At 31.3% G+C, this 13,266-nt stretch overlaps 1 pseudogene; it reads left to right on the top strand.

Moving 5' to 3' along the window:
- The first annotated feature begins 881 nt into the window (after positions 1-881).
- LOC107951432 (protein VASCULAR ASSOCIATED DEATH 1, chloroplastic-like) lies at positions 882-9,043 on the top strand (annotated as a pseudogene).
- Positions 9,044-13,266: the final 4,223 nt, after the last annotated feature.

The following is a 13,266-nucleotide window of genomic DNA, read 5'->3' as shown; positions in this document are numbered from 1 at the left end:
ATGACCATAGAAGAGAAGAGAAATAAGAACTTTCGATTGGTGCAAACGATGCAAATTGAGAAGACCATACAATAGAGATTTTAACAATCTAGTGACTCAAATGAAAACTTTTGAATAGTTCAGTAACTATTTTGTAACTTTTTGAAGTTAAATTATGAAAACGTAAACTTATTAATAATTTAGTGACTTTGAGTATAATTTACCCTTTATTGTTTTTAGATGTAACGACAAATTTTAGTACTTGTATATATATAATTAATGTCTTACAATTTAGAGTGAAGTAATTTTTAAAATAAATCATATATTAATATGAAATTTTAAATCCCAGTGAGACTTTTGTTGTGTTTGAGATTTTAACGTGCGAGTTCAACTTAAATTATTATGTGTTTAAATTTTAATATTTTTCTATTCAATAAACTCTAAATTTAATTTTCAATCCATCCTAACATGTTTTTATTTGTTATTATAATTATAAATCTTCAAATTATATATGAATGAAGTTTCATTTAATGTATAATTTTATATAATAAATTTTAATTTTATGTAATTTTATATATATAATTTTAATTGATCTAATTTTTACGTATTATTAATACAACTATTAATATAATATCATTTCATGTTTATATATTGTATATACAAATAATTATATTTATTTAATATAATAATATTTTAATGTATTTATTTATTTATTTATTTAGATATGTATAATTAAATTAAAATAAAATTTTATGTATATATTTGAATATAATTAAAATTTTAAGAGTACAAGAAATCAAAATGCTTAAATTATATATTAAATTAAAGTTTACTGATTTTTCGGTTAATTATATAATCATAAAAACTTCTTAAAAAAGGAAATTTTAAATTAAGAGAATTGGTTACAAAGCACCAACTGAAATCGCAACAAGTGGAATTCTGTTAGCTCCGCCCTGAATAGAGGGAGAAAAATGATAAAAGAAAAAGCTCGACGGACTGTTTTGACTTCCGCACGTGGAAAGGGACCACCCAGGGAATCGACGGTTCGCGCGTAAATATTGTCAACGTCTCTCCTTGAAGGCTTGGCGCCGCACTGAAATTGACTGCAAAACTGCGCTGTTGTTTGCTTCTACTTTCCACCAACTACGCTTCCACCCCCCCCAAAAAAAAAAGCACGAAAACTTAGATCTCCGCCGTTGCTCTTTGGTTCTTTCCGTTTGATATGGAAGTGGCGTCCGCCGCCGCAGAGAGGATAGACCTGCCGAGGCCGCCCTTGGATCCTTCTCTTTCTCAACGAGCTTCCAATGTCGTTTCCGATTCTTCAACTTCGCCGAATGGTTCGTCTACCACCAGCACTCCCGATCGTTATGATCCTTCCAATTCTTCGCCTAATCCTAGTTACAGAGAAGTTGACATTCAGGTTCCTTTTCCTATCACACTCTAGTAACTTAATTCGTTTCTCTGCTCCTTTTACAACAGCTAGGGAAAAGGCGAGAATATAGGTTTGGCTTCTGTTTTGATTTTAAGTTTGCTATGCGTATGGTTGAAACAAATTACCCTTATATTGGTATAATTACTTTCAACTTTCTATTATTAGGAATAGGTTGAAGCTATTCTGTTTTCATGGTTAAGTTCGTAAATTAGTTCCTGAAAGTTTTGCAAGGACTTGGTATTTATGTAGCTAAGGACCATCTCGATTAGTACTACAAAGTTGTAAGCTATCGGCATTTTAAGTTCCATCAATCTTGTCGCATGGTATAGCACCCTGTAAACCAGCAGTAAGTTTAGTGCCGTGGGAATTATATGAAAGCCAGAAATTGTTGCCGAATTCATGTATATATAATGCAAGCAAGGGACGAATAAGGGAGAGATCATCTGGATGGTAACAAAATAAGAAAGCTGCTTTTGTAACAAGCACAATTCAAAATAAACGGGGAATATTGTTTGATTGGTGTTCTAGAAATGAGAAATATTATTTATAAATATTTTGATCTAACAAGAGATTGAAAAGAGGATGGTCTATAAGAAGTTCTAGTTAATGCATAGGGAATAAAACATGGACTGATTATAGTAAGTAGGTATGACGACTTAATATTCTGTTCCGTTTCAAAAATGAGCAAACCAAAAATGCATTGAAGAAAAGGTTATATGTGTATTTTGCTTTTGTTGAATTTAAAACTTCTAGCATTTATGACTAACTGTGATGCTTTTAAATTTCAGTCTCCAGCAGCATTGAGGAGTGAAGAATATCGCCAACTGTTTAGGCTTCCTCCTGAGGAGGTGAATGCCTTTGCTGTGTTGTAATCACTAGCTGTTAGCAACTCTCTACTTGTTCCTTTGTATTCCTTTTGACATTCTTTGGCTTGTATATGCAAGAATTGTTTCTCATGATTGATGCGCGAGAGATACAGCCAGTTTGTATTTAAGAAGTTTTGGGGTCTTAAACATTCATGTGGAACACACAGCAAACATTTGTTTGTTTTTGGTGAGAGATTTGAAAAGGCTTGTTTGTGCTTTTTCTTCTATTTTTATTCTAAATAATATCTCATCTTTGAACTTTTAAAACACTTTCCCTTTGAAGTTTAAAAGGAGTGTTTTTCATCTTTAGTCTATTCATTATTATTTATCAACAGGGCGTCTACTCAGATTGTCTCCTTTTTGTTTGACATTCTTTGTCCTGTACATGAATTTCTTTATTGATGTGAAAGAGATAATGGCAGATTGCATTTAAGCAATGCCAGACATCTAAATATTTATGTAGCATCATTGCAGTATCTAATCTTTTATGTTACATTTGGGCCACAGACTGCAAAAAGCATATTTGAAAATTTTCTCACCATCTTACATTTTAGACTTCCAAGTTCTAATGGCCTTGTATTTTAAACATTTAGTTTTGCCATGTGCTGCAGTTCCTTGTTCAAGATTTCAACTGTGCATTCCAGGAGAGTATTCTTCTTCAGGTAATCCAACTTAGATGACTTATTTACCATGTTGATAGCAATTTTTTTTGCCAGTCTACCTTACCTTCCTTTTGTCTTTCTGTGAGTTTCTTTTTTCACAAAGGGGTGGGGTTATATTTTATTTACTTTGAATATTTGGTGGTTTTAGGTCGAATTATATTCCTATCTCTAATTATGCAATTATATGATTCTTTGCAGGGTCACATGTACCTCTTTGTTCGTTATTTATGCTTTTATTCCAATATATTTGCATTTGAAACAAAGGTATTCCTCAACATCAGTTCATTCTTAGTTTGTTTTTCTGTATCCTATTTTCTTGGAAGCTATTTGACATTTCTTCTAATAATGATATGATCTTCAAATATTTTATGGGTTTCTTCTGTAGAGAATAATCGCCTTCAATGAATTACTAGCGTCAAAAGAGCAAAGACTGTTGGAATCTTTCCTAATGCAATAGAAATTTTTGCTGGAGGAAAGAAGGTAAGTACTTTGCATGAATGGCTTGTTCTGCTTGTTTAAGTTGCATGCACTTGTTCTTCTGACTCCACTTGTTGACTTGATAGTTCTTCTTTGCATCATTCCTATCTCGTGATGAAGCTTTCAAGCTCATTAATGATGGACGGAAGCAGCATAGTACAGGAGCCAAAGAAATTAAAGAACAGCAGGTATCTTAATAATTCATGGCTTATCTATCTGGAGAAAACAGATTCACAGCTTATGAGTAGCATTTAAGTGGATCATTGTACATCTTACGATATGCTGGTTCTGATACCCTATCTTCATACGTACAACAAATGGACACTTAAATATAAACAAATGATACCCTATCTTGATACATACAACACATGGACACTTAATCTAAACAAATGATTTGCAGCTACTTGTGCTTCATCTGGAGGTATTTTTATCATATGCTGGTTCTGTAATCTTACTTTTACTTCATCTTTTACATAAGAAATTTGGGGATTCAATAAAATTAAGACATTCAGAGGCTGAAAGGATGTATTGTAATGTTATATTCGATCTATGACAGTTTATGCAAATGTGGCTGTAAACCTATGTGTATTTTACACTTTTCTTTTCTATATATTTATTTCTCCCAGTTGAAATGTTGTGAAAACCATGAGTTCATGGGCATAGAGCTTAGAGAAAATTCCATTTTTTTCCTTGGTTTCCATTATACTGGTTGATTTTATTATAGGAACCTATGTCCGAGTCCAGAAGAAAAGAGAAAGGATTTTTGCATTTGTAAAGGAAAATAGCTCCAAAGACCCAATAAATGACATGGAATCTACAGCCAGGTATTCTTTATTAACAGAAAGGATTGGAGAACTTTCTTGTGAGTTCATTAGATTTTTTTTAATGTATTTTAAGTTGTGAAAATGTGAATAAATTTTTTAACTACATTTTTTATACGGGGATGAGGATGTTCCAACTTCCAGTGAATCCAACGTTCCATCTTCTGCTAATGGTGCAGAACTAGTTGCTGAATCAGTTACAAATACCAGATCTTCAGCACCTGCAGATTGTTCATGGAAGCCTGACAATTCTTATGCACCGGAGAGTCAGTTAATCCTAATTTGATTTGTGACTTTCTCATCTTCTACATATCATCTTATTTTGAATTCATTTCTGGTTTTGGTTATTTATTTTTCACACTTTTCTGCATAGCAAGTTCCTTGGTTGTCTGGGGACTTGATTTCATATTTAATTTTATTAGGGTGCCACACTCCTGTTTGATTTGATTTCATCTTCTGACTGTAGGATAGTGATTTGGGTGATCTTGAAATTGGAATATGATGTGCCATGGGTTGGAAAAGAGAGAGAGAAATAGGGAAAGGTGATAGAATAAAAAAGAAGAGTGAGGAACGGTTAGAAAATATGAAGAAACAAAGAATCAAAAGGGTAAAGGTAATGGAGGAAGAATGATGGAATTTGAGAGAGAAGAAACTGGGAGAAATTGCTTAATCCAATAATAACTCAAAATCTCAATATTACCACATGCTCTTTAGAAGTTTCCAAACCTTGCTAAATACTTGATATAACCCTAAAATTGCTAATAGTCTTCTTGGGTGGTTCTACATCTACTTATTAGGGGGCAAAAGAAGTCACAGCTTTACTGGTTCTGGAGGTATTGAAATAAAGTGAGTAGGTTATGGAAGCTTATTATCATTTGTTTTGCTGGAAGCAGCAAAGAAGGTAGGTAAGTTTAGGTTTTTCTTAAATACATTGGTAGGTCCTGACTGTAGGAAAATGCTCAGGTGTCGGAGGAAACCAAATTGTCGTACTCATTCTTAGCAGACAGACATGACGCCATATATTCTCCACTTTCTTACTCTGTACTGAGTGTAGATATATTGCACCCTGTTACAACTTTTGACTACACTTTCATTTTTGGATCTGTCATGATCATCTCAATGGGCTGTTTCCTGTGTGCAGTTCCTGAAGGTTTTACCAAGGTTGCGGAGACAAAGTTTCAGGTAATAAATGCGAATTCATTTTCCTTAGTTCTACTGTATTACAAACATCTATAAAATTCATACTCTTAATTTGTTCTGAAGTGAATCATTTTTCCTCGGGCTGCAGATGAAGGTAGAGGAGTTCTTCAATTTGTATTTTTCAGATAAAGCTGTTAATTTCATTGAATCTTTTCATAGAAGATGTGGAGATAAAGGTAGTGTGCTCTGAACTTTCGAGGAGTCATAGAATTTCAATTCTGCATTTTTTTAGTTATGTTTGTGGTTAATATTTTGATTTTTGATTATACCATATCCTAAAATTGGCCACTTTTTGTATGTATATCTTTATGTTTTAGTAAATGGTTATGTTTTACAGAATTCAGCTGCTCTTCATGGTGCCCTCATGATAAATTTGGACATGTCCGTGATGTGTCATTTCAGCATCCAATAAAATTCTATTCTGGTATGAGTTTATTATCATATATGAACCTTTTTCCATGCATTATTATTCCTGCTGATTTTTGCATTTATTTAGGTGCAAATTTTGGTAGCTGCCAGGAGACCCAGAAATTCCGGATTTACAGAAACTGGTTTTTATTTATTTCCTTCTGGTGCCTTAAATGCTATCATACAGATGAAGACACTTAATTTATTATTTCTCATTTTGAAGGGATGCATCATTGAAATGACTGATTTTCTCTAGCGTTTTCATCGCTAAAATCATTCACATGTGAAATTACCATTGTCTGCTGTGCTTGTTGCATTATTGTATCCATCATAGTTCTACTATACATGACACATAACATGATTAGGTCTAGATGGAGGTATAGTCTACAACTGGAGCCACCGATAGCTTTATAGTTTTAGTTAATGAGAAATATTATTGTAGTAGTTGGTGCATTGAACTAATAAATAGAGGTGGATTTGGTTTCTACGATAATAGCAAAAATTTATCAAACTATTTTTTACCCCAACGGACATGCGATTAAGCAGTTGATCGTTCCTTTGATTGGGTTGTCCCGCTTAATTTATCTGACTATTTTCTACTGTAACATGCCATTAAGTACTTGATTGTTCCTTTGGTTGGTTGCCCTGCACTTTATTTTAAATCTCCTTCTGATCATTCCTAATCTTTTCTTCTTATTCTTGGGTATCTCATGACAATGTCACTTTCAATTTGGACAGTCATCTGGTTATAGAAACATCGCAAGAGATCAACAATGTGCCGTATGGAGATTATTTCATTGTAGAGGTACATGCTGGACCTGACCCCCCTTGACATGCTTTAATGTGTAAATTGTCCTTGATCCCCTAGTTTTCTTACCTTTAGGCATAATTTTTTCTAGCTATTATTTGAGAAGATTATGTCCAGAAATTTTCAGATGAGGAAAACTGCACTTGAGCACTTCAGAATATAGAACTATAAACATAAGTGTGATATCACCTTTACATCTGTTTGGTCTACTTATGTGCTGCATTGTAAACAAATTCGTTTACTTTGTTTCAATAACTTTAGATTGGCCGAAGGTCTTGAGCCAAAACTTGGTTGGACCAGGTCTAGTTAGTGCTAAATTAAATGGTCATTTATGAATAGTTATTATTGGTGAGTGGGTCTCTAGAGTAGCAAAACTAAGCATGTAAGGTTTCGAGCCAGCTAAAATGAACATTTTATTATATTTCTGCTACTCCCAACTTTAAAATTCTTGATATTGAGAGTTTTACCTGGAGAGTGGGAGAGTGATATAGCCTCCTTTTCCCTGTTTGCGTTATAACATGGTAGAAGTTGTGAAGATGCTGAATGTGAGTACTACTATGCCGTGGAAAAAGTTCATCGACACCATTTTCTGCAATTAGTTATTCTGAAAACTTATTGTCTTATGCAATAATGATATGTTTCTATTCTATATGTGATGTTTTTAGTTCAGCTGAAATGTTTGTGATATGTACTTGCAATTGACGTGTATGCCATTAGGGGCTCTGGTCTGTAGAAAGAGACACCAATGCCCAGCGGGAAGACTGCATTTTGAGGGTCTATGTGAATTTGGCTTTTACAAGAGAACTGGTTGGAAAGGTTTGCCTCTCCCGAATGTCAATCAATTCCTTGTGCATAGTGTGTTTTATGCTTTTGTTTTGTGGAGCTTCTCATGTTTCCCTTCCTGGTACAAGCTGTTCTATTTTCATGTCTTATATTTTGATTGTCAGATTCCTTTTCTAATTTCGCTTTAGATTAATTTGCAGTAAGTTCTGAAAAGATATCCCTTTTAGAAAGAAAGATTATTATTATTATATTATTATTGACGACACCTTTGTGTTACACCTAAATTGTTTTGAGATTGTAAATTTGGCAGTCCTTTATACTTGATAGGAGAGATTTATGATTTTTTTTTTCCCTCCTGGAATTGCTCAATAGTCACCTTTTGCTGTTATATTAATGATTTTTTTCCTTGTACCTTTCCCTTCATCTGATGTCAAGCGCATGGTACAGGTAAAATAGTGCAGTCTACTCTGGAAGAATGTCGAGAAGCTTATGCAACTTGGATAGCCATGGTACCATCTTTCTATAGTATTTCATGTTGTAAAATTTATTTGAACATTGATGTAAGAAAATTATACCATTGATGTTCCAGGCACACGAATTATTGCAGCAGAACAATGATAAACAAGGTTTGACAATAGGATTGTTTTTTAAAGAATTTTCTCTAGTGAGGCTTATGGTTTGGGACTCTGGGCAGTGGTGCAGATACTGGAATTACTGACCTAAGCCCATTTGTTTGAAACAGGTTTAGATCCTTCTGGAAGCTCTATTGAAAACGGTGAGCTCCAGATTAAAAGGGAAGCGGCAACAAAGGATCCTTCAGAAAGATCTCATAACTCGACTGATCCAGTGAGAACATTTCAGATATCCGATTCCTCGGACGTGAACCAGCGGATTGGCAATCTTTGGCAAGGGACTAAGGCTTCTTCAATCACATATTTGTTTAGAGAGGTTGTCAGGAAATCCTACGGATACTTGAAAAGCCATGGTCATATTTCAGTAGTCTTAGGTGTCGCCTTTACTGTGATGTTCTTGATGCAGGTTTGTAGTTGCCAGTTCATATTATTGGTATCGACTCGAGTGATTTTGATTATCTCACTCCGTAGCTAAAGTCCCTACAGTTTGTTCAAAAAAAACTGCTCCAGTCTGGAGTTACAGTCCAGGGAGCGAGTTTTCGTCTCTTGCAAATTGATAAAAAAACAAACAGTTTAATTTGGATTTTATCATATCACATATTTGGATATCCTTAACATCTTTTGCAATTGTAGGTGAGCATTATTGTGCTTCATGTCATGTGAGTTATCCAGTAGCATGTATGGGTAGAATGGGTGGTGGAGAAGGGCCATGGTTGGAGAAGCGGATGCATCTGCTTAAAGAAGAGATGATGATGATGATGATTGAAGCTCGGTTAGAGAAGATTGGCTTGAGCATTCTGCTTTAAAGGCACAATTAAAGGGACTAGGTAATCATTTTTTTATAGTTTCTCTAGATAAATGTTCATAGTAAACTAAATCACGAAATCATTTTTAGATCACATGCGAACCATGTTAATACGCTCCTAATTATTTTTATTATCTAATAAAATATGTAATTGTGAGGTATTGGTACAATTGACACAGGTTGAGACCATTAGGTTTTGATGGTCTAGATTCGACTTTTACCTTATATAAATCATGTGAGTTGTCTTTTGATTCATTCTGACTTAATCTCATAATGAAAGTATTTGATATGATGGATTAATAATTTCCTTGACATGTAACTTAATATTTTTTTTTTTAGAATTGAAAAGTTGAAATTTATTATTAAGACAAAAGTAGTTTATTTATTTATTTTTATGAAAGATTTTTTCTCCACAAATTTATAAAAATTGTTTAACTTTAAATTTATTTTAAATACTATTAAATTAATTTTTAGATTATATTCTAATTTAATACATATTAAATATTTAAATTTTATTTTCAATTTAATCATATATTAAAGAGAAAATATATTAATTTATTTGCATTTAAAATAAATTATTTTTATTAAAAATTATTAGATTAAAATACTTGCTTGTTAGTAATAAATTTTAGTTTTCTTAATAATAGATATAACTGAAAAATGTTAAAATTTAATCAAATTTGTATTTTATTTGATGGGGCAATTTCGAAATTTACCTCCACATTCCCAGTGTTTAGTGAATCAAACGTAGCAATGTAACTTTCTTGAGATTTTAATTAGTACTTTATCAATACGTCAAATGTTGTAATGTTACATTTCTAGTTAGGGGTGAAGGTTAGATCGAATCAAGTGGAAAATTTTGTATTAATCGAGTTCACGAGTCCTATTTTATCATCCTAACTTGATTTGAAATTTTTTCGAGTCGAATGAAATAAATTTGAGTTGAGTCGAGTCGAGTCGAGTCGATTCGATTCGATTCGAGTGGAATTGTTTGAGTTAAATTAAAAAACTAAACATGTCAAATTAAAATATTGTTATAGTATAAGTTATTTCATGTTAGGGCACATAAATTCGAAACTATATATATTTTAAAACTTTTTCAAAACAAAATAATAAGAAATTAAGATACTTTAGTTTGATAAACTTGAATCATTAATTAACTTATTTAGGTATTCAAAATTATTATTTTAGAAAAAAATTATAATTTTAACTTTCTTTATATATTTTTTAGAATTTTTATAATTTTTTAAAAATACATAAATTTTGGAAATTTTATAATTATTTTGATTTTTTGTAATTTTTGTTGAGATAGACCAATTTGCTCATTTTCAAAATTAACAAGGACCAAAAGAGTATTTACACCAATATGTTATTCAAATTATTCGAGTTATTTGAATTGTAAATTTCAACTCGAATGGAACTCAAAACTCAAATCGAGTTATTCGAGTTAACTCGAATAATTTAAATAACTCGATTCGATTAACTCAAAATTCAAAAAGAAAATCATTTTTTTCAAATTGAATTGAGTTTTGCTCACCCTTATTCCTAGTAATTACATTCTTAGTAATCAACGCCACCTGTGTGAGTCTCTTCAAAACTTTTCTAATTTAGCTTAAGATATATTTAAGATATTAATTTGACTGTGCTTTGTAATTGTTTCATACAATACATTTTTCTTCCTATAATCTTTTTTCAACTCTTAAACCAAGTCGGAGGAAACTAAAACTCAATCCACAAGTAATTCTACACTATTAAATATTATATATATAATGATTAAAAAATAAATAGAATTTTCTTGATAAATAATTATATTGCAGATCAATACTATTTACTTTTCAATATTCATTTTTTTGGTCTTTTGTAAAAAACGATGAATAAATTAGTTGGAACTAGATATATTCATGGGTTGAGCCAAGCCGGATCAAGTTTGGGTTGAGCCTAAGCATGATATTAACATCCGTTATGTTTGTCGAAGCCCGGCTCGGTCCGACATATGGACTTAAAATTTTGCCTAAACCTACCTACATTTGCAAATGGCTAACCCAATTCTATTTTAGGTCAACTCATATTATTTAAAAACAAATTAATATATATTACTATAGTTTTAATTTTTATGTGTTATAAATTACATAATATATAAAAATAACATAATATAAAATATTAAAAACTTAAAAATAGGTTTGGCCAGACCGAGCTCAGATCTAAAAGCCCATTTTCGAGCCTAGTATTTTTCTCAAACCCTCTCAAATTTCGAGCGATTCGGGCCTAAGCAAGTAACTCGACCCATGAAAAAGTCTAAAGTTGGAACCTAATAAATTATGAATATTCTTATATACTTTTTTTTAGTAATACCTATTTAAATATTACTTTCTTTTTTTATTTTTCTTTATATAAAAAAAATAAACATGATATTACAACACAACACAGTAAAAACAGTCACAATTATGTAAATATTATTAAATATCAAATAATAACATATCAAATATCAAATAATATTAAAAACTTCTTTTTTGTAATTCTCTTCAAATGTTACTCAGATGGAAATGCGTAAACATTGGTGTTAATGATGAGTATAATTTAATAGGGTAAACTATAAGAATAGTCAATTCGGTTGCCTCAAATTATATTTTAGTCATTTATGTTTGAAATGTTACGTTTTAGTCACTTACGTTATTGTTTTGTTACGAAATGACCATTCTGCCGTTATGCTCTATTACTTCCCTAAAGGCAATCCTATGTGGCAGTCCAAATGGGTTTTAAATGCCAACTTGGATGTCAAATTGGGACGAGAATAGGTTTTTTAATTAAACAATTTTAATTAATTAAAAATTTTAAATTAATTACACCTTGAACTAGAAAAGAAAAACCGTTTGTCTCGTTTTTCTTTTAGTTTCTTTTCCATCTTGATTGAAAAAATTATTTTCATCCCAGTTGGACATCCAAGTTGGCATTTAAAACTCATTTGGACTGTCACATAGGATTGTTGTTAGGGAAGTAATGGAGCTTAATGGCAAAATAACTACTTTGTAACAAAACGATAACGTAAGTGACTAAAACGTAACATTTCAAACATAAATAATTAAAATGTAATATGAGGCAAACAAAAGTGAATATTTTGTAGTTTATCAAGGTATACAAAGTTTAGTATAACATGCATGGTTATAATTTTATCAACAAGAATAGTGGTTAAGGATTTAAGGTCACCTCAATAATCAAGATTCAAAGTCTCTTGATGTAATCTCTCTTCCCCCAATTTGTAATTTGAATTTATAGTCCCAAAAATTATAATTTTATCCAATTTCATTTTATATCCAATAATTATAATTACATTATTTGTATAATTTAAATAAAATATAATTAAAATTCATAGTATTTTTTAGTTTGAAAATTGACTTTGTACAAAAAAATAAAAATAAAACATAACCACATAGTTAGTTACTCAACTTTTATAAGTTTTCATTTTGGATATGGAAAATGAAGTTTGCATTTTAGGCATTACTGTTAAAAGTCGTTTTCATTTTAGTCACCTGTCGTTAATTTAATATTATTTTACACTCATTTTAATCATCAACTTTAATAAATTTTCATTTTGGTCACTTATTTAATCCTTTTAATTTTCCATATTTCCTTTCTTATCTAGAACTAATTTTGGTTTTTCCAATAAACGTGGGTTTTATCGGGAAAAACCATTTTATCTTTTTATACTCCCTTTTAATGGCATTTAACCTAAGGAATGCCGCAAATTTCATTAATGTTTTAAAAATAGTTATTATATTCAGCAGCGGGAATTGTTGTAAACGCCGCTAAAGATCAACATTTAAAAAAAGAACCTATAGTAACGTAAGATAAAATACAATCAATAATAGAAATATACAATATTCTAATGCATTGTGTTGTATAACAATCATTACAAATACTTTTTAAATATTCCTAATTCACCAACAGTAGCCAAAATATATAGTAACATTGATTAGCCAAAAAGTCCTCTAAATAGTCCAATAAAGTACCTAAGATGGTGGAACTCGAAACTGTTGTTACATAAAAGCCAACTCGCTCTGAAGCTACTCCTAAAGTGCTTGATTTTGTAACTGAATTTTCTAATATCTTCTTGTTTCTTCTTTGCGATCGGCTCCATACCTTATTCTTCTTCTTGTTCAACTCCATACATTCTTTTTCTTCTTTTTCATCTCGTTCCACTTGAATTTTGTCTATATCTACTTTCATTTCATCTCTCAATTTTGTCACTTCTTCTTTCGATGCTCTTTATAAAGAAGTATAATATTGGAAGTTCCTTCCGAAGTATTTAGTTGGTGTTCATCCTAATTCGATATGTTGAAAGCATCCACTCCTTTTCGATCCAACTACTTAAGTAAGAACTTGATCTTCAATATTT

Source organism: Gossypium hirsutum, chromosome A08 (genome assembly GCF_007990345.1).
Source record: "Gossypium hirsutum isolate 1008001.06 chromosome A08, Gossypium_hirsutum_v2.1, whole genome shotgun sequence".
NCBI lineage: Eukaryota > Viridiplantae > Streptophyta > Magnoliopsida > Malvales > Malvaceae > Gossypium > Gossypium hirsutum.
This window is presented reverse-complemented; position numbering and strand designations above follow the sequence as displayed.